We start from the raw sequence: 19,316 nt of genomic DNA, 5'->3' as shown, positions 1-19,316 counted from the left end.
CTCTTCCCTCACACACACTCCCTCACCCATCACACACACTCCCTCACCCATCACACACACTCCCTCACCCCTCACACACACACACACACACTCCCTCACACCCCCCCCCACACACACACCCTCACCCCCACACACACACACACTCTCTTCCCTCCCACACACACCCCCACACCCCCTCACCCCCTGCGCGCGCGCGCGCACGCGTACACACACACACACACACACACACACACACACCTCGAACAGGCCCTTTAGGCCACAATGTCTGTGCTGACCATGGTGCCATTCTAAAGTAATCCCATCTACCTACAGCTGACCTGTAGCCCTCCATTCCTTGCCTGTTCATGTGTCTGCCTAAATGCCTTTTAAACTTTGCTCTCATATCTACTTCGATCCCTTCTCCTGACAATTCATTCCAGGTACCTACCACCTGTGTTTAAAAAAACATTCCTCTCACATCTCCATTAAACTTTCTCCCTCTGACCTTAAACCTATGCCCCTAATATTTGACATTTCTACCTTGGGAAAAGGACTCCATCTATCCACCCAATCCAAGTTTCTCATAACTTTATATACTTCAATCAAGTCACCCCTCAGCCTCCGACACTCTGGCAAAAACAATTCAAGTTTGTTCAGCCTCCCCTCATAGCTAATACTCCAATCAATTCAACGTGCTGGGAATTCACTTTTGCACCCTCTCCAGAGCCTCCAATCCTTCCCAAAAAGTGCAGTGCCCAGAACTGCACACAGTACTCTAAATGTGCCCTAACTAAAGTTTTATACAGCTGCAACATAACTTGCTAACTTTTATATCCACTTCAACCAATGAGAGCAAGCATGATGTATACCTTCTTTACCACGTAAATAGACTGTTTATTTGTTTCTCCATCAGCAGTCACTGTGCTTCCAAAGTAACTGAGTTATAAAGCACTTTAAAATCTCCTGAAGATGTGAGGAGAGGTTGTAAATTAACACAAGCTCCTTCTCTGCAGTGCGTGAGTTGCCTGGCCAATAACTGAGCTTTGCACCATCAATGGCCCATGTTCCATGTATAGCCTCGTGCAAAACTGGTATCGGGGGAAACAATTGACCTCAGTGACAGGAAGCATAAGGAGTAGTTTTAAAAAAAAGGTCAAGTTTTCTGCTTCTTCTCATTAACCCTATCTGTACGTGTGATGTATTACACAGCCTTCCAACACTCACTGTCTGTTCTAACCATTCAGGATGTTCAGTTAGCGAGGTCAGATTTTGGTTTTTATTCATTCAAGAGATGAGGGAGTTGCTGACTGGGCCAGTAGTTATTGTCCATTCCTATTGCCCTTGAGAAGGTGGTGGTGAGCTGCCTGTCTGAACCACTGTTGTACATTTGGTGTAAGCACACCCCTAATGCAGTTAGGCAGCAGAGTAAAAGGACTTTGACATAGCGGCGTCGAAGGAACAGCAATATTTTCCAAATCAGAATGGTGAGTGGCTTGAGAAGAACTGCAGGCGATGGTATTCCCATTTACCTGCTGCCCCTGCCTTTCTGGTTGGAAGTGTTCATGAGTTTGGTAGGTGCAATCGTTAGAGCCTTGGCATCTTGTGGATGGTAGTCCTGAGGAAGGGTCTCTTGACCCGGAACATTAACTCTGATTTCTCTCCACAGATGCTTTCAGACCTGCTGAGCTTTTCCAGCAATTTCTGTTTTTGTTTCTGAGCTACAGCATCCGCAGTTCTTTCAGTTTTTATTTTGTTTGTAGATGATCTGCCCTGTTACTACTGAGTGGCAGTGATGCAATGAAAGTTTGTGGATGTGGTGTCAATCAAGTGGCTGCTTTGTCCTGGATGGTGTTGAGCTTTTTGAGTGTTAGTGGAGCTGCACCCAAACAGGCAAATGGGGAGTGTCCCAACACACTGCTAACTTGTGCCTTGTAGATGGTGGACAGGCTTTGGGGAGTCAGGAGGTGAATTACTTGCTGCAGTGTCCCGAGCCTCAGAGCTGCTCTTGTTGCCTCAGTATGTATACACCAAATCCAAATCAATTTCTGGTCACTGTTGATTGCTGCTGGATACTATGGTATTGTAAAACATCAAGATTCCATCCATTAAATAGGATAACATAATATTTGCTTTCATGATAGCTTGCTGCATTTTCATATTATATCTCTGAGGCTTGTGTACAAGAATGTTCTGAATGCCAACAGTTGGATGAATAGTCCTAACAAGAATCTTATCTGTTGGGATTTAGAAATGTTGTGAAGTGTTTTGAAGGTTCTTCTTCACTGTGGCAGGTCCTGTTGAGTAACTGGATGAGATTCTTCATGACATTCTATGATTGCACATCCCCTCTGTGCAGTCACAGCAGGGTCATTTCAATTCGGTGGAGAATGCGGGAACAATTGACAGAAAGGATACGCTGATGACATTCCCATCTTCCACATGTGGCATCTGCATATGGGCTGAATGAAATCGAGAGCCGTTTTGTTTTCCTCTGGGCATTCCTGTTCTCTGGGAACGGGACCGAGACAGCAGAAATCAATCTTCATTCCAACCCTCGAACGGGGCAAAGCCGACTGTGTGACCGTTTCGCGTGAGCTGTGGTAGAGATTGATGATGCACATTATGAAAAAGAGTTTGTTTTGAAATGCTCCCAAAGTGATTTAAAATATTTTTGGAGGCTTACTATTTATGCAAAGTTGCTGATTAAACTATCGGAGCATATAATAGGAGATTAGTACAGTAAAGAACGTTACTATGGTTTGTTGCTAATGGCACACATATGTATACATTTATATAATGTGATTATATATCCTATTATTGAAATAGGTAAACATAACAATTAGGCTTGCATATAGCACACACTTATGAAATCATGTCTCCTATTATATTTAGTATAATTTCTGAACTCATGCCGAGCTGCATCATGACAGATCTGTACAATTTTATATCACTAACAATACATCAGATATACATCTATACTAATGCACAGAGCTATCGATTAAATATAGAATATAGGAGCCGTTCAGCATGATCATGCTCTTTGATCTCTTTAGCCCTAAGAATTATATCTAACTCCTTCTTGAAAACATTCAATGTTTTGGCCTTAACTACCTTTTTGTGGCAGAGAATTCCACAGGCTCCCCACTCTCTGGGTAAAGACAGCTCAGTCCTAAATGGCTTACCCAGTATCTTTAGAACTGTGAGCCCTGCTTCTACATCTACCTTCAATCATTGGTCATCCTTCCTGGTTTTACCCTGTCTAGTCCTGTTAGAATTTTATAGGTTTATACGAGATACCCTCTCATTCTTTTCAACTCCAGTGAAGATCGTCCTCACCATTCCAGTCGCTCTTCCTACATCAGTCCTGCTGTCCCAGGAATCGGTCTGGGTAAGAGTCAGGTGCATCGTGTGCAATCAATATCTGTCACTCCTTTGCAGTTACCCAGGTGGCAGAATTGGCACGACGCTGGTAATGTCCATCACACATCTGCCAACGTACCAAACTCTCAAAATAAGAGGAGTACAACTCTCAACAGTTCATGCACCATCAGCTCACTGACCTTTCATCACAACCACGAGATGACATACCGTTTTGCCAAAGGCATGGAAGGGATAAGGCCACAGCCACAAAAGATGGCTTGCTGTGTTTAGCCCTCATTTGAGTGCAGCCTCGCTTTCCAGCCCTAGTCAGGTCTTGCTTGGTTAGGCTTATTGGACCATCATGTTTCACGCTGTAATAATGTCAGGTTTAACACTGACAAGTCAGACTGCATATGACTGAGAATTGTCCCGAGTTGGTTGTCAAGGAGAGGGTTCACCCCAAAACCTGTCAGCATTTGTGCAAAGAACTGTGTCTTGGATTGAGCAGGAGCGAAGTAACTTTGTATTCCCGAGAGCTTTGAGGAGGAGGTCAGCTCCACCACATAGACACCTCATGTACCGTCTGAACCAGATTGTGCCCGTGAACGTAATTCCAGTGGACTGAAGATTCATCACATGTTAATGACTGCAAAAGAGGTGAGGGGAACCCAGTCTATCTGAAAGGTTCCCTGAACCGACTAGGAAATTTTCAACTTGTTGCGGCAAAACTGAATTTTTGTCTCCTGCTTAATTTTGTCTCCTTCCTGAGAAGGCCTGGCACATACCAACCGAGGTCACTGTATGGGCACTCTGACCCATTCTTGTCTTGAACCACAGGTTACATTGACCTCTGACACGCAGGTCAAGGTGCCAATTCAGTTACGTGGAAGTGATTAGATTAGATTAGATGACAGCATGGAAACAGGCCCTTCGGCCCAGCAAGTCCACACCGACCCACCGAAGCGCAACCCACCCAGACCCCTACATTTACCCCTTACCTAACACTACGGGCAATTTAGCGTGGCCAATTCACCTAACCGGCACATCTTTAGACCATGGGAGGAAACCGGAGCACCCGGAGGAAACCCACGCAGACACGGGGAGAACGTGCAAACTCCACACAGGGAATTGAACCCGGGTCTCCGGCGCTGTGAGGCAGCAGTGCTAACCACTGTGCCACCGTGCCGCCCACTAATGGCCCCTTTGACAATGGAGATTGGTTTAGCTCAGTTGGCTGGATGGCTGGTTTGTGAAGCAATGTGACGCTGACAGCATGGGTTCAACCCCTACGCTGCCTGAATTTACCACAAAGGACTCTCCTCCTCAACCTCCCTTCCCTCACCTGAGATGTGGTGGCCCTCAGGTTAAATCACCACCACTTGTCATCTCTGTCTAATGAGACAGTAGTCCAATGGTCTGGTAGGACTATGGCGACTTGACTTGAAGTATAGACGAAGACATGCACAAGGATTATAAAGAGCAGCTAATGGTCTTTGGAGAATATATGTAAAAATGTGCAGTGAGTCATACAGCACAAACAAGGCCTGTTTGGCCCATAGATATCACAGAGCACTTGTAAACAGGCTACAGGGGTTGTGTAAGGATCTCACAAGACAGACACATGTGACATCCTATGGCAGTGGACTTTGTGCATACAGTTCCAGTCTCCCTGCTATAAGAAGAATGTTGTTAAACTTGAGAGGGTGTAGCAAAGATTGTCAAAGGTGTTGCTGGGACTGGAGGGTTTAACTTATATGGAGAGGCTGAATAGGCTGGGGCTTTTTTCCCCAGAGTGTTGGAGCCTGAGAGGTGACCTTACAGAGATTTATAAAATCATGAGGGGCATGGATACAGTGAAGAGCCATGGTCTTTTTCCCAGGGTGGGGTTGTCCAAAACTAGAGAGCATAGGTTTAAAGTGAGGGGGGAAAGATTTAAAAAGGGCCTGAGGGGTAGTGTTTTCACACAGAGTGATGCGTGTTTGGAATGAGCTGCCAGAGGAAGTGTTAGACGTGGGTGCAATTACAACATTTTTAAAAGCATCCGGACGGGTGCAGGAATAGGAAAGATTTAGAAGGATCTGGGCCAAATGCTGGCAAATGGGACTAGGTCAGATTGGGATGTCTGGTCAGCATGGATGAATTGGATCAAAGAGTCTGTTTCCATGCTGTACGACTCCGTAAGTTATCAGGGAAGGTGGCCATTGAATAGGCAGCGGTGCCACCCATTTGAAAAGTACAGCGACCTTGTGTCTGCCTCTGTATTGAGGAAGACGAATGTTTTGTGTAAACAGTTAATGAAAGCAAACACACAGTGATGAGTCAATCATTCTGCCACCGTATATTTGCCCTGGTTTCTGCTGCACAGAGTGATGCATTTTCTAAAATGAAGTTTTTACTGAGGTGGTGCTTTTGTGTGATGTTACCTTATACAGGGAGAGAACCAGACCATTGAGTGGCTGAGTGACATTAACCGATTGCATCACTGGCTCTCAATCCATGTGATTTGGTGGTTAATGCCATCCACATATACCAGAGATTATAAGAAGACCAAGCAATCATCTGTGCACCCTTCATGATCTGGAGGGCACTCCCAAGACAACCTCTTTGCAATAAATCACACACACTGATTGATTTACTGTTGTCACATGTGCCGAGATACAGTGAAAAGTATTGTTTTGCGTGCTATATAAGTGCATCAGGGTAACAAAACAGAGAGCAGAATACAATGTCACAACCGCAAAGAGAGAGAGAGAGATCAGAATTAACATTTGAAAGGTCTGTTCAAAAATCTGATAACAGCGGGGAAGAAGCTGTTCTTGAATCTGTATTCAAATTTGTATATCTCTGCCCAATGCAAGATTGTGAAGAGAGTATAACTAGGTTGGGAGGGGTCTTTGATTATGTTGGCTGCTATCCCAAGGCAGTGGGAAATATAGATGGAGTCAATAGATGGGAGGCTGGTTTGTGTGATGGACTGGGCTGTGTTCACAACTCTCTATAATTTCTTGTGATCTTGGGAAGAGCAGTTACCAAACCACACTGTGATGCACCTTGCAAAAAATAATCAGCAAGATTTGTATTTGTATATCGCCTTACAACAGCTCAGAATGTTTCACACTGCTTGAACATGTCTTTACGCTGTGCAACCAACACTGAGAAAGCTGGAAAACTCAGCAGGTTTGGCAGCATCTGTGGAGAGAGAGAAACACAGTCAAAGTTTTGAGCCTGTTAAGACTTCTTCAGAAGCGTATGCGAAAGAGTAATTGGTCTTGAGACACTTACTCTGTTTCTCTCTCCACAGATGCTGCCAGACCTGCTGAGTTTCTCCAGCTTTCTCTGTTGCCAGCATCTGCTGTACTTTGTTCTTTTTTATGTGTGTTTACCATTGTCAGGGGAACTACAGTTGTCAATTAGCAGACAGCAAGATCCCACAGTGTGATGATAACCATCGGGGGTCTTGTTTGATGGATGAGTATTGGCCAGGTTATAAGCTATGCTCAGCTTTGGAAGAGTTGTTCCAGGACCCTTTACAGCCAGGTGTGAGGGCATGTGGTTTAAGGTCTTCTGCTAAAGATGGCACTTCTGATTGTGCTGAACCCCCCCACCCCCCGCAGGGCTGCACTGGAGTGCCAGTCGAGATTTCTTGTTCAAGTCTGTGTTTATAGAATCCCTACAGTGTGGAAGCAAGCCATTCAGCCCATCAATCTACAGTGACTGTCTGAAAGGCATCACAACCCCTACCAACCACTCTCCCCCAGCCTATTCCTGTAACCCTGCATTCCCCATGGCTAATCCATTTAGCCTGCTCATCCTTTGTGTTTCAGTGTGTGTGTGTGTGTCTGGGTGGCTGTGTGTCTGTATATGGGTGGCTGTGTGTCTGCGTGTGGGTGGCTGAGTGCCTGTGTGTGTGTGTGTGTGTGGGTGATTTAAGCATGGCCAGTCCATCTAGCATGCCCATCCTTGGACACTGTGGGTAGTTTAAGCATGGCCAATCCATCTAACATGCCCATCCTTGGACACTGTGGGTAGTTTAAGCATGGCCAGTCCATCTAACCTGCACATCCTTAGACTGGGGAAGTAAACCAGAGCATCCAGAGGAGACCTGCTCAGACATGGGGAGAACGTGTAAACTCCACCCAGAAAGTCACCCGAGGCTGGAATCGAACCCTGTCCCTGGTGCTGGGAGGCAGCAGTGCTAACCATGGAGCCACCGTACCCTGTTGTCAGACCTTGCCCCACAATTGTGTACCACAATGAGGTTGCTGCATATTGAGCTCCAGCTTGAATCTCAAACTTGTGAATTAATGCAATGCCATAGAGCTAATTCTGCAGTAATGCGTCATATGACTCAAACCACAAGAATGGGAACTTTTTATTGAGAGAAACAATAAAACACCCTGAGTGCATTATGGTACAGCATCAACCAGATATCGTTTAAATGATGGATCTTATTTTGAATAGAGCTGAAGAGCGTTCGGAAATAGTAGAATCTGGGCACAACATCATTCCCGATGGATAGTTTTTGGAAGGTTTTTGTCTTAAAACAATAAGTTTGATCAAGGACCTTACTTCCTTCAAAATTAAATTGCAAGGGTCATTCTGAATCCTGATCAGTGATTCCTTGTTTTTGATAGACTCAGAGCATCATCCAGTTATACACAGACACCCTAATCCCACTGTGTAAGCAGCAACTCTATAAGGTGACTCACTGACATCTGCTTATTACAGAGCAACAGTTAGACAGTGAAATAACTCTTACTCTGCTGTCTTATCTGAAGGAATGTTAAGTGATGATTATTCACTGCTTTAGAGATCACCAGTGCCTTTCTTAATTTTTCAATATGATGAAGAGAGTCAGAAAGAGTTGCCTCTTGGTTGTGTTTGATGTGTGTGTGTCTGCGTGTGGATGGCTGTATGTCAGTGGGTGTGTGTGGGTGGCTGGGTGGCTGCGTGTCTGTATATGGGTGGCTGTGTGTCTGCATGTGGGTGGCTGAGTGCCTGTGTGTGTGTGTGGGTGGCTATGTGTCAGTGTGTGTGTGAGTGGCTGTCTGTGTGTGGGTGGTTATGTGTCTGTGTGTGTGTGTGTGGCTGAGTGCCTGTGTGTGTGTGTGGCTGAGTGCCTGTGTGTGTGTGTGGGTGGCTATGTGTCAGTGTGTGTGTGAGTGGCTGTCTGCGTGTGGGTGGCTGAGTGCCTGTGTGTGTGTGTGTGTGGGTGGCTATGTGACTGTCTGTGTGTGAGTGGCTGTCTGTCTGCGTGTGGGTGGCTGTGTGTCTGTGTGTGTGTGTGGCTGAGTGTCAGTGTGTGTGTGTGGGGGTGGCTGTATGTCTGTTTGTGGGTGGCTATGTGTTGGTATGTGGGTGGCTGTGTGTCTGTGTGGGTGGCTGTGTGTTGGTGTGTGGATGGCTGTGTGTCGGTGTGTAGGTGTCTGTGTGTGGGTGGCTGTGTGTCGGTGTGTGTGTCTGTGTGTGGGTGTCTGTGTGTGAATGGCTGTGTGTCTGTGTGTGGGTAGCTCTGTGTGTGGGTATCTGTGTGTCGGTGTGTAGGTGTCTGTGTGTTTGTGGGTGGCTGTGTGTCTGTGTGTGGATGGCTGTGTGTCTGTGGCTCTGTGTGTGGGTATCTGTGTGGCTGTGTGTGAACGGCTGTGAGTGTGTGGGTGTGTGTGGATGGCTGTGTCTCTGTGTGTGTGGATGGCTATGTGTCTGTGTGTATCTGTGTTTGGGTGGCTGTGTGTGTAGGTGTCTGTATGTCTGTGTATGGGTGGCTGTGTGTCTGTGTGTGGCTATGAGTCTGTGTGCATACAAAGTGTGTATGAGCGTGTCTGGGTGTGTGGTGTGCATAAACCTGTGTGTCTCAATGTGTGATGTGTCAAAGTCTTGTGTAATGCATGTGGCATCTACTATGTGTGGGTGTATCTGTGTGTATGGGTGTGTTTGTATGTATCTGTGGTGGGTACGTGTGTCTGATGTGTGTGAATTATGGTGTTTATGGATATGTGAATGTGTGTTTCTGTTAGTTGTGTGTCTGACTGTGTGCATCTGATGTCTCTGTCTGATGTGTGTGTGTGTATGTTGACTCCTTGCCAAGCCAATGGAACAGAAGCCCTTGATGACCCCTTAATGTTTATGAACATTTTGTAATCTGATTACATAATATTGATAACAAGGTTATGTTTCGTAATAAAACAGTTGCCATCTTGTTTCACCTGCAGGGAAATTTCATCCCCTTATGTACTGTGCATTCATCAGTGTGTGGTTCATGTACAAACCGAGGTGAATAGAAATCATTGGTTTTGACTGCACAATTGAGAAAGGTGTCCACTTCAAATGTAACAAAGATAAATCACTCATCATGTTTGCTCCAGAAAGTGCTCACTGTTTCTGGATGGATTATGAACAAGTAGCTATGTGTGTGCTTAGATACAGAGGATGTAATGGGGTATGTCATCATTGAGCGCAACCATAGCCTTTCTGACTGTCAAAACATTTAGCCTTTTCTGTACATGTTCCTTCTTTAATTCATTCACAGCTATGTTTTTTTAAGTCACTATTCTGAATGTACCTCTTGAGATTTGGAATGGACTCCTCTCACAGTTATCACCTTACTCTGGGCTCTAAGTGGAGGAGATGGTGTGTAGTGTTATTGTCACTTGACCGTTCAATGCTCTGAGGATACAGGCTCATGTCCCATTGCTCCAGCTGGTGGAATTGAAAAACTACTCTTATTGTTCACTACTTATACAAAAATATTTGGTACACTAATGTCTTTTAGGGAGGGAAATCTCCCATCCTTGCCTAGTCTGGCCTACATGTGACTCTAAACGCACAGCAATGTGGTTGACACATAATAGCCTTCTCAATTGGATGAGCAAACCACTCAGTTCAAAAACAATTAGGCATCAAATCCACATTTGATGAAAGAATCTTAAAAGATTTCATATTAGAAAGTTGACGTCCACAAGTTTGACACCCTTGTAACATCGAAACATATAAGATAGGAGCAGGAGGAGGCCATTTGGCCTTTGGGTCCAGCCCTCCATTCAATACGATCATGGATGATCATCCAACTCAGGCCCCTGTTCTCACTTTCTTCCCATTTTCTTTGATCTCTTTAGTCCCAAGAACTATGTCTACCTCCTTCTTGAGAACATTCAATGTTTTGGCCCCAGCTGCTTACCGTGGCAAAGAATTCTACAGACTCACTATTCTCTGGGTGAAGAAATTTCTCTTCATCTCAGTCCTAAATGGCCTACCCAAAATCCTTCGACTCTGACCCCTGGTTTTGGATTCTCTGCTCATCAGGAATATCCTCCTGCATTTTCATTGTCTAGTCTTGTTAGAATTTTGTATGTTTTATAGGTTTAGCCTATGGGTTGAAAACTGATATGTGAATGTTGAAGTGTCATTGGATATCCACATTTGCATCTGTGGATATATTTTATATATTTCTATTACATAAATCTATGTTAGGTTATGGATGTGATAGTCAAATTGATTTTTAATCCAGCTGGCTTGAGCTAATCCATAAAACCATAAGATCAAAGATCTAAGAACAGACATAGGCTATTGGCCCTTTGGGTCTCCACAGCCATTTGATCTTGGCTAATATGTTTCTCAACACCATTCATCTGTCATCTCCTTGTAACACTTGATTGTCCTAGAAACCCATCTGCTTCACATTCTGATTTAGGGAAGCACTTCTCCCAACTTTCCTTGATCTGGCCTACATGTCACTCCACACACGAATGGTGGCTCAGTGGTTAGCACTGCTGCCTCATAGCGCCAGGGACCCGGGTTTGACTCCTGCCTCGGGCGACTGTGTGGAGATTGCACATTCTTGCTGTATCTGAATGGGCTTCCTCTGGGCGCTCTGGTTTCCTCCCACAGTCCAAAAGTTAGGGTGGATTGGCTGTGGGGTTATGGGGGGGTTGGGTCTTGGTAGGATGCTCTTTGGAGGGTTGGTGTGAACTTAGAAAAAGGCCCTTTAGTCTATCCCAAACTAAACTAGTCCTGCCTGCTCCTGGCCCACATCCCTCCAAGCTTTTCCTATTCATGTATCCATCTAAATGTCTTTAAAACTTTGTAATTATACCCACATCCACCACTTCCTCAGGTTGTTCACGCCACGTGCAAAGCTCCCTCCGAAAAAACTTGCTTATTATGTCTCTTTTAAATCTTTCTTCTCTCACCTTAAAAATGTGCCTCCTAGTCTTGAAAATCCTCGGGAAAAGACAACAACCATCAACTCTATCCATACCCCTGATCATTTTGTAATCTTCTATAAGGTCACCTCTCAACCTCCGACACTCCAGTGATAAAAGTCCCAGCCTGTCCAGCCTTCCTTTATAACTCAAACCTTCCATACCCAGCAACATGGCCTGCGTCCACACTGCAGGGATTCTATAATCTGACCGATTTGGAGATTACCCCATTAGTTCAACAGCAACAAATACAAGCCTTGCCAACAAAGCTCACAACATGTACAAGAATAATGCACAAAAGTTAGGTTCAAATCCTATAGCAATTTGAATTATGATTTTCAAAACAGCTTCCCTTGTTAAAATGTAACCGTGAAACAATTAGATTGCGTAAAACATCCAGTCTAGCTTCTCCATCAGGGGTTTGCGTTCCGTTGTGACCAACCTGATTGAAAGCCTAAATCTCCTGTGAGCTGGTGAAGATGAGGCAGGGTCCTTGCGAAATGTTTACCAAAGCAAATTCTTCGAAGCAGCACGCAAAGAGTTAATCAACAGCAGCGAGCTCTAAACTTGCTAATAATTGGCTCACTGTAACAGAGCGTGCTCAGAATGGCAGGTAGAGGGGTGTGTGAAAGAAAGCAGTTGGCTTGGAGCCCCGGTGTGTGTGTGTGCAGTCCATATGTGAGGTGGGATTTTAGAAAGGAACGCATTTGCGGATTTTGACAAGTGTCGATTGATGAAGGATAGGTCGTGTTGGAAGCTGTTGATTGCAGGGCGACCTGGAGCTGCACATTAGGTCAGTGAAGTCCTGTTTTCCTTTAAGACATGTGTGAATACCAGGTGTATTCAGATCTCTGTAGCACAGCCTGTCAGCTTCAATTAGCACCTGGCTGAAACTGTTTTAAAGCTGATTATGAATTACTTGAACTTTTGAAAGTTTAGTGTGGGAGGACCTGCAGCACTTTCAGCTGGCATGGTTCTTCTCTGAGCAACCTACTCGTGTGTAACTGTGATCTGATTGCACCAAGTGGCAATGCGTTAGGTTTCTGGCTGTTATCATTCAAACACTACTTTGAAAGTGAGAGACAGATTTAGAAGGGATTTCAAGAGAGGATAGTTAAGACAGGTAACCTCACAGCCTTAAAAAGTATTTGAATGAACACTTGAAGAGTCATAACATTCAAGTGTTAGAAAGTGTGCCTAATGTAGGTTTAGTGTCATTGTGACAGAACAGACTTGATGGGCCAAAGGGCCTCTTCTGTCCAAATGATTCTATAATTATATCTGAGATCTAAGGTGTCCCTATCTAAATTGTCGATTGTAGAAATGGGAAGCACTGTGGCTGTTGCATCACAGCGCTAAGGACCTGGATTCAATTCCAACCTAGGGTGACTGTCTGTGTGGAGTTTGTACGTTCTCCCCATGGAATTCCTTCTGGGTGCTCTGGTTTCCTCCCACAGTCCAAAGGTGTGCAGATTAGGTGGATTGGCCACAGGAAATTGTCCGTGGTGTCCAGGGATGTACAGGCTGGGTGTGTTAGCCATGGGAAATGCAGGGATGGGAGTGGGTTAGAGTGGGATGCTTTTTGGAGGTATGGTGTTGATGGGTTGAATGGCCTGCACTGTAGGGGACTCAGTGGGTCAGGAATGGTATCAGGGCCAGAGGGCAGCACAGTGGGTTAACAGATCAGTACTTCATCGCTGGGATCTGAATAAAAACCAGATGGGATAGAAATGACTATCTGTGCCAACAGCTCAGATCTTAAATGAAACATGTCTGGCCAACCTTAAGAGTAAACGGGGGCTGTGCTGTGTTGTTCCCGAACTGGCAGCAGGAAAAGAATGGCTGATCTTGCACTGGTGTAGTAAAGCTTTGATGTTCTGAAGCAGAACAGTGTAGAATGGAGTGTTTTAACGGCACACTAGTTGGGAGTGCTTTCTGCTGACTGAGTGCAGAAAGCTGGAAAACATTTACTTAACGTTACTGATGTCCATCACCCTCTGAACTGAAAAACAAATTAGCAAATTACCAGTCTTCCGCTTGATTCACTGAAGTGAAAAATACTCATTTCTTTTTATTACTTATGCATTTAAAATAAACTCAGTTGCCTGATTGAGAACATGAATTTCTGTTCCATTATCACCTAAACTAAAAGTGTCATTGAGAACTAATAGATTGTGGATGACAAAGTATAGCTTTGTTTGTGTGAGGCCAAGGAATGCAAACTGTTTGACTCAAGTTTCAGTATTGCTCTTGGTCCATGTTTGGACTTGGGGAATAAAAACTGAAAGATTTGATTTTATATAGCCCCTATCTCCACAACAGACATTTTGGATCACTTTACAGCCAATGAAGCGATTTCTGAAGCAGTCACTGCTGTGATTTGGGTAACTGTGGCTCCCAGTTTGTGCATAGCAAGCTCCCGCAGGCGATGAGGATCAGATAATCTGTTTTATTTTTGAGAAACTGGTTGAGGGATAAATATTGGCCAGGAATTTTGCTTTTGTCTCTCCCAACAGTTGTGAGTATTTTTCAGAATTCCCTTTCGCCAAAAAGGCAATGGTTGCAAAGGTTTTTAATGTTTTTAAGGCAGAGGTAGGTACGTTCTTGATGACCATGGGGATGAAAGATTATTGGGACATGCAGGAATATACAGTTGAGGTTAAAATCAGATCGGCCATGATCTAATTGAGTGATGGAGCAGATACAGAGGGCTGAATGGCCGACTTTTATTCTTTGTATGGATCCTGGGGAGAACTCCCTTGCTTCCCCTGGTGCAACTGAAACTTTTATGTTCCACCTGGGCACCTAGATAGGGACACTGCTCAATAAGACCCCACCTCCGACTCCCTCAGTACAGCTGGAGAATGGCAATGAAGATTTTCGTGCTCACTTTCCAGAGTGGGTTTGACCAGAGCCAAAAAGTAACCCAGAGCCAAGAGCACTACCACCTGAGCCACAGCTAAATGAGGCTGTATGTGGCTGGGATGAGGGTAGTTTTCTGATCACACGTGAGAGTCTGAGTCCAAGACAGACTGGTCAAGGAGAAGGCAAAGTCAAGAACTGACTTCAGGTGTAGACCTCCATTATTGCATGCATACTCCCTATATACAACCAAACGTGGTCATCTGAGATTGACTAGGCTCTGTGCTTGTTGTTACAATGTTACTTGCATGTGCTTCCCTTTTCAAATCCAGTTAAATTCTTATACATCATGCTTCTTATGCCATGTTGGAAGTAGCTGCATGACATCATGGACATCTGGTCGCCCTACTATGGGAAAGAGACAGAGGCTTTGGAGAGGGTGCAAAGAAGGTTTGCCAGGATGCTGTCTGGACTGGAGGGCTTGCCTTACGAAGAAAGGTTGAATAAGCTCGGACTATTCTCTCTGGAGAGAAGGAGGAAGAGAGGAGACCTGATCGAGGTGTACAAAATAATGAGAGGAATAGATAAAGTCAATAGCCAGAGAGTTTTCCCCAGGGCAGGATTGACTGGTACAAGGAGTCATAGTTTGAAGATATTAGGAGGAAGGTATAAAGGAGACGTCAGAGGTAGGTTCTTTACACAGAGTTGTGAATGCATGGAATGCGTTGCCAGTTGAGGTGGTGGAAGCAGAGTCACTGGGGACATTTAAGCGACTGCTGGACATGCACACGGATAGCAGTGAGTTGAAGGGTGCATAGTTTAAGTTACTATATCTTACTTTAGGATTAAACCTCGGCACAACATCGTGGGCCAAAGGGCCTGTTCTGTGCTGTACTTTTCTATGTTCTATGTTCTATCATCAAAAGGTTGCTCCACGGTCCCAAAGCCCCGCCTCACTGTTGTCTTTCGGAATGTATAATTCATTCCAGAGATTGCTTTATGTTTCACATGCTGTGCTGTACAAATGCAGCTTCACATAGTTTGTTGGCATATTCATCAACAGAGGAGACCTACTGGTGCATTGAGTTGGAACTGGAAGTGCTGAGTTTGCGTCCAGACCTGGCGCCTGAGGGCTGAAAGGTGTGTTCAACTTAGGTTGTGTACTAACTGTGAATACATCCAATGGCAGAGGACAAGAACAAGAGAGATTGCTGGTCAGTCGTATGATAGAGAGAATATGGGACCCTGTGCTGTTACCATCCATGACTACAGGATGCTTGTAAAAGTACACTTTGGCACAGCTACTTGGATTTCTTAACTGAACTGTAAAGGACTCCAGCAATCATTGATTGAATTGGGGTTGCTCCCTGTTGTCGTATAGCCTTGCAACTATCTGATAAAACTAGGAGAAAGTGAGGACTGCAGATGCTGGAGAGTCAGTGTCGAAAAGTATGGGGGCGCTGGAAAAGCACAGCCAGTCAGGCAGCATCTGAGGATCTGGAGAATCGACATTTTGGGCATAAGCCCTTCATCAGGAATGTGGGGGGTGGAGAGGGCTGAGAGATAATTAGGGGGGTGGGCCTGCTCTTCGGATGCTGCCTGACCTACTGTGCTTTTCCAGCACCACACTTTTTGACTGTGATAAAACTATAGCAAGTGAGAGGCAGGTAATCAATGGACCCAGTACTGATACCATTCGCCTATCAACCATTTACATTTAACGATGTGGGGTAAGTCCCAATTAATAATTTTAGTTCATTTTGCCTCTGGGGTTTGGCAGAGGGATACAGGTAATTTTCCATTGTAATTCCTGATAGAATTATGCTTTCTCTAGCGTTTCTGAAGTCGCTGATTTGTCCTCTCTTACTTTATCTGGAGGTTTGGGAAGAATTATTTTTGAAGCTACTGTGTGTGTGTGTGTGTGTGTGTGTGTGTATCAGCAACTCCAGTCATTGCAAATTAAGGGAAATCTGGATGTTTTTGCTGATGAAGCTTGTTATATGTTTATGGGGCTTGGAGAAAAGCTATGTGTAGTTTTGAAATGCTTGGTTGAGAAGCTGAGGCTGACAGTACAAATTCTGAGAAACGGCAACAAGACCAGATGAAGCTGATGATGAAAGGTTAAGTGATATGCCACTTAGAGGGTGCTTGTGCTGTAGTAGTTGTGGTGTCCCTGTCTCTGAGCCAGGACACCCAGGTTCATGCACCACCTGCTCCAAAGGTCTGCAATGACATTTCTGAACAGATTGGTCAGAATGATCTGCTGTGTCACTTAGGATGTAAAGTGCCAGTTGCAGCTTAGTTGGCAGAACGTTTGGTTAGAACGTTGTGGGTTCCCCCTGTAAACATTTGAGCCTATATCTAATCTGGCTTTGCAGTACATTGCTGAAGGAGTGCTGCACTGTCTTAGATGCTACCTTTCAGATGAAGTGTTAAAGTAGATCCTTTCAACCTCTACACTTGTAAAAGACTCCTTGGCAGTATTTGAAGAACTTTGGTACTCTGGGCAATAGTTATCCTTGACATAACTCAATGAAATGATGTTCTAATTATCAAAGTACTGTTCACGGCAGCTTGCTGTTGTGTTATATCTTGCAGCTAGTATGCAGTTTAATCTTAAGAGACATGCTTATGACATTATACAATATCATAACACATGACCTCATGGTGTAAAGGTCTCAGACTCCATTTTAGTTGGGGCCATTTGAAGCATGACAGGCTAGTGGAAGTATATCTGAAGTAATTTAGTATTCGCCCAGATACTGAAATACTGTGGTTGTAATATATTTATATACCATGACTTGTAATAAATGTCTGTTGAATCCTTCAGTGCTATGATGCCGTCCTCTAGTTCTTATGTTACAGGAGCTAACACAAGTATTGCCTCACCTGGTTCAAATAGTCCACTGAAGGTAAAAATCCACAACATTTTTAATCCACTTACTTTGTGCAAATTAGCTCCAAAATGATGGCATAGCAGTGGTGAGACTGTGACTTTTCTTTTTGGAGTATTTCCAATGTGTAATTTTCTTCCAACATCTTCCTAAAGTACATCTGAGAGAGAAAAGAGGTAGGTTTTGAAACCTCTGACTGGAGCAGCACCAAGGTTTGAGCGACTGGTGCTCATACTGATGGCAGCAGTTAAAGTAACAGCGTTGTCTGAGGACCTGAAGCTTTTGTTTGTTGGAAAGTACATCTTCCTGCAGAATATTAACACAAATCCACAGTTCAGGCCAAATGACAAAGCAGCCATTGTGGGGAAGTTTCCCTGGATCATTGTTTGGGGTTTCAAACTATCACCAGATCTGCCAACTCCATGTACCATGAGGAGATTGATTATGTGGGCACTGGGCAAACAGCCTACCACGTGCACTACAGTGCAGTTCACGGGTGTCCTGGTCTCTGTATGTGAAATTCATCGCTCCAAATTACTTTTGAACTTCCGGAAAGACTGGTAAAAAGCAAATACAAGCTCCTTTGCACACCAAGATAAGGCAAATGGGAGTGAATTGTTCCCTTGCAGTCACGGCAGTTTCACAGGTATTTAGGTATGTAAAAACCGAAATAGATGCGATGCTGTAAATTAGGAACAAAAACAGAAATTGTTGGAAAAGCTCTGCAGGTCTGGCAGCATCTGTGGAGAGAAATCAGAATTAACATTTCGGACCCGGTGACCCTTCTTGGAACTGGTATGTGCCCTGTGTTTCTATCACAGAATCCCAGAAGGGTTAAGGTGCAGAAAGAGACCATTCAGCCAATCGTATTTACACTAGCTCAGTAAGTGAGCACCGTTACACAGTGCCTGCTTTCTCCCCACTCCCCCACTCATCATTTTATCTAAATCATTGACCATTGCTATCTTGAATGCCTCGTTGACCCAGCCTCTATCTCCCGTCCAGGCTCTGCATTCCATGGCCTGACTTGCTGTTATATATTTCTCCTCACTTCATCCTTGCACTGTACATCTATGCCCTCTTGTTCCTGAAAAGGAAAGATCACTTCAGAGGGCTGTTATGAATCAATCCCATTGCTGTGGGTATGGAGTCACATGTAGGTCAGACCAGGTAAGGTCAAAAATGGATTTTTTTTTTCAAACAAATAATCAGCAATGGTTGGTTGCTACTATAGAAGAGTTTCAGAACAGCTTTGATTGAGTTCAAATTTCACCATCTACCTTAACTTGGGAATTGAACCCATATCCACATGCATTTTGTATCAATTGCACAACAGACAGTTGTTGTGAGCTGAGTTCAGTCAATTTAATTTATCTCTTGACTTTATGCATCCCCACATCTCTTTAGTCCCAGGTGCATCATTTTAATTTGAAGATTGCTGTATGGCCCATTCAATGGCCTTTGAGATGCAAGCAATGACCTTGAAATAACTCCACAGAGGCCAGTATCCCATTACCAGGTCACCCTTTATTTACACACAGAGAGTCCTTGCCACTGATCCAGCTCCCTCAGAGCCAGCTCTCAGAGTGAATAGAACCTCTGAAACTTCTGTTTATTTTCTGATTGGACCAGGGCTCCCTGATTGGACCGGGTCAACAGCCCCAGTCAGGGAACTCTACTCTATGAGATCTACCTGACTGACCTCATTACAGGCTGAATGGATAGTAACACTTCAAAACAAGATGGAGCTGTCCTGAAACTAAAGCTGAATCACTGAGAGTGGCTGGATTCCATTCTAAGGCAATTATTGAAAATCCGAACTGTTGTAACAGTTAATGAACTTGATGTGAGTCATGGATTCCTGTTCATTTGTAATATCAATATACGTTCCCTGTATTTTTATTGGAGACTGAAGTAATCAAAATACTATGTCTGTTTACACATACATTATTTGACAAAGTATCTGTCTGGGTGTGAGTATTTCCTCACATTCTGGTTTGACTGTACGGGGAGACTATGTTTT

General features: G+C 44.3%; 1 protein-coding gene across 9 annotated transcripts in view; it reads left to right on the top strand.

The window, feature by feature from the left end:
- The window catches only part of plekha6 (pleckstrin homology domain containing, family A member 6), a 344,270-nt gene that overhangs the window by 193,922 nt on the left and 131,032 nt on the right, over positions 1 to 19,316 (top strand). Inside the window, exon 1 of one of the 9 annotated variants that reach the window (XM_072563814.1) lies at positions 12,219 to 12,330. The exons of the other annotated variants lie outside the window; for them this stretch is intronic. The gene's annotated coding sequence lies outside the window, so the exon portion shown is untranslated. Of the gene's footprint in view, positions 1 to 12,218; positions 12,331 to 19,316 lie in introns of those variants that run through there. 9 annotated transcript variants of the gene reach the window in all.

This window comes from Chiloscyllium punctatum, chromosome 45 (assembly GCF_047496795.1).
Source record: "Chiloscyllium punctatum isolate Juve2018m chromosome 45, sChiPun1.3, whole genome shotgun sequence".
Classification (NCBI taxonomy): Eukaryota; Metazoa; Chordata; class Chondrichthyes; order Orectolobiformes; family Hemiscylliidae; genus Chiloscyllium; species Chiloscyllium punctatum.
This window is presented reverse-complemented; position numbering and strand designations above follow the sequence as displayed.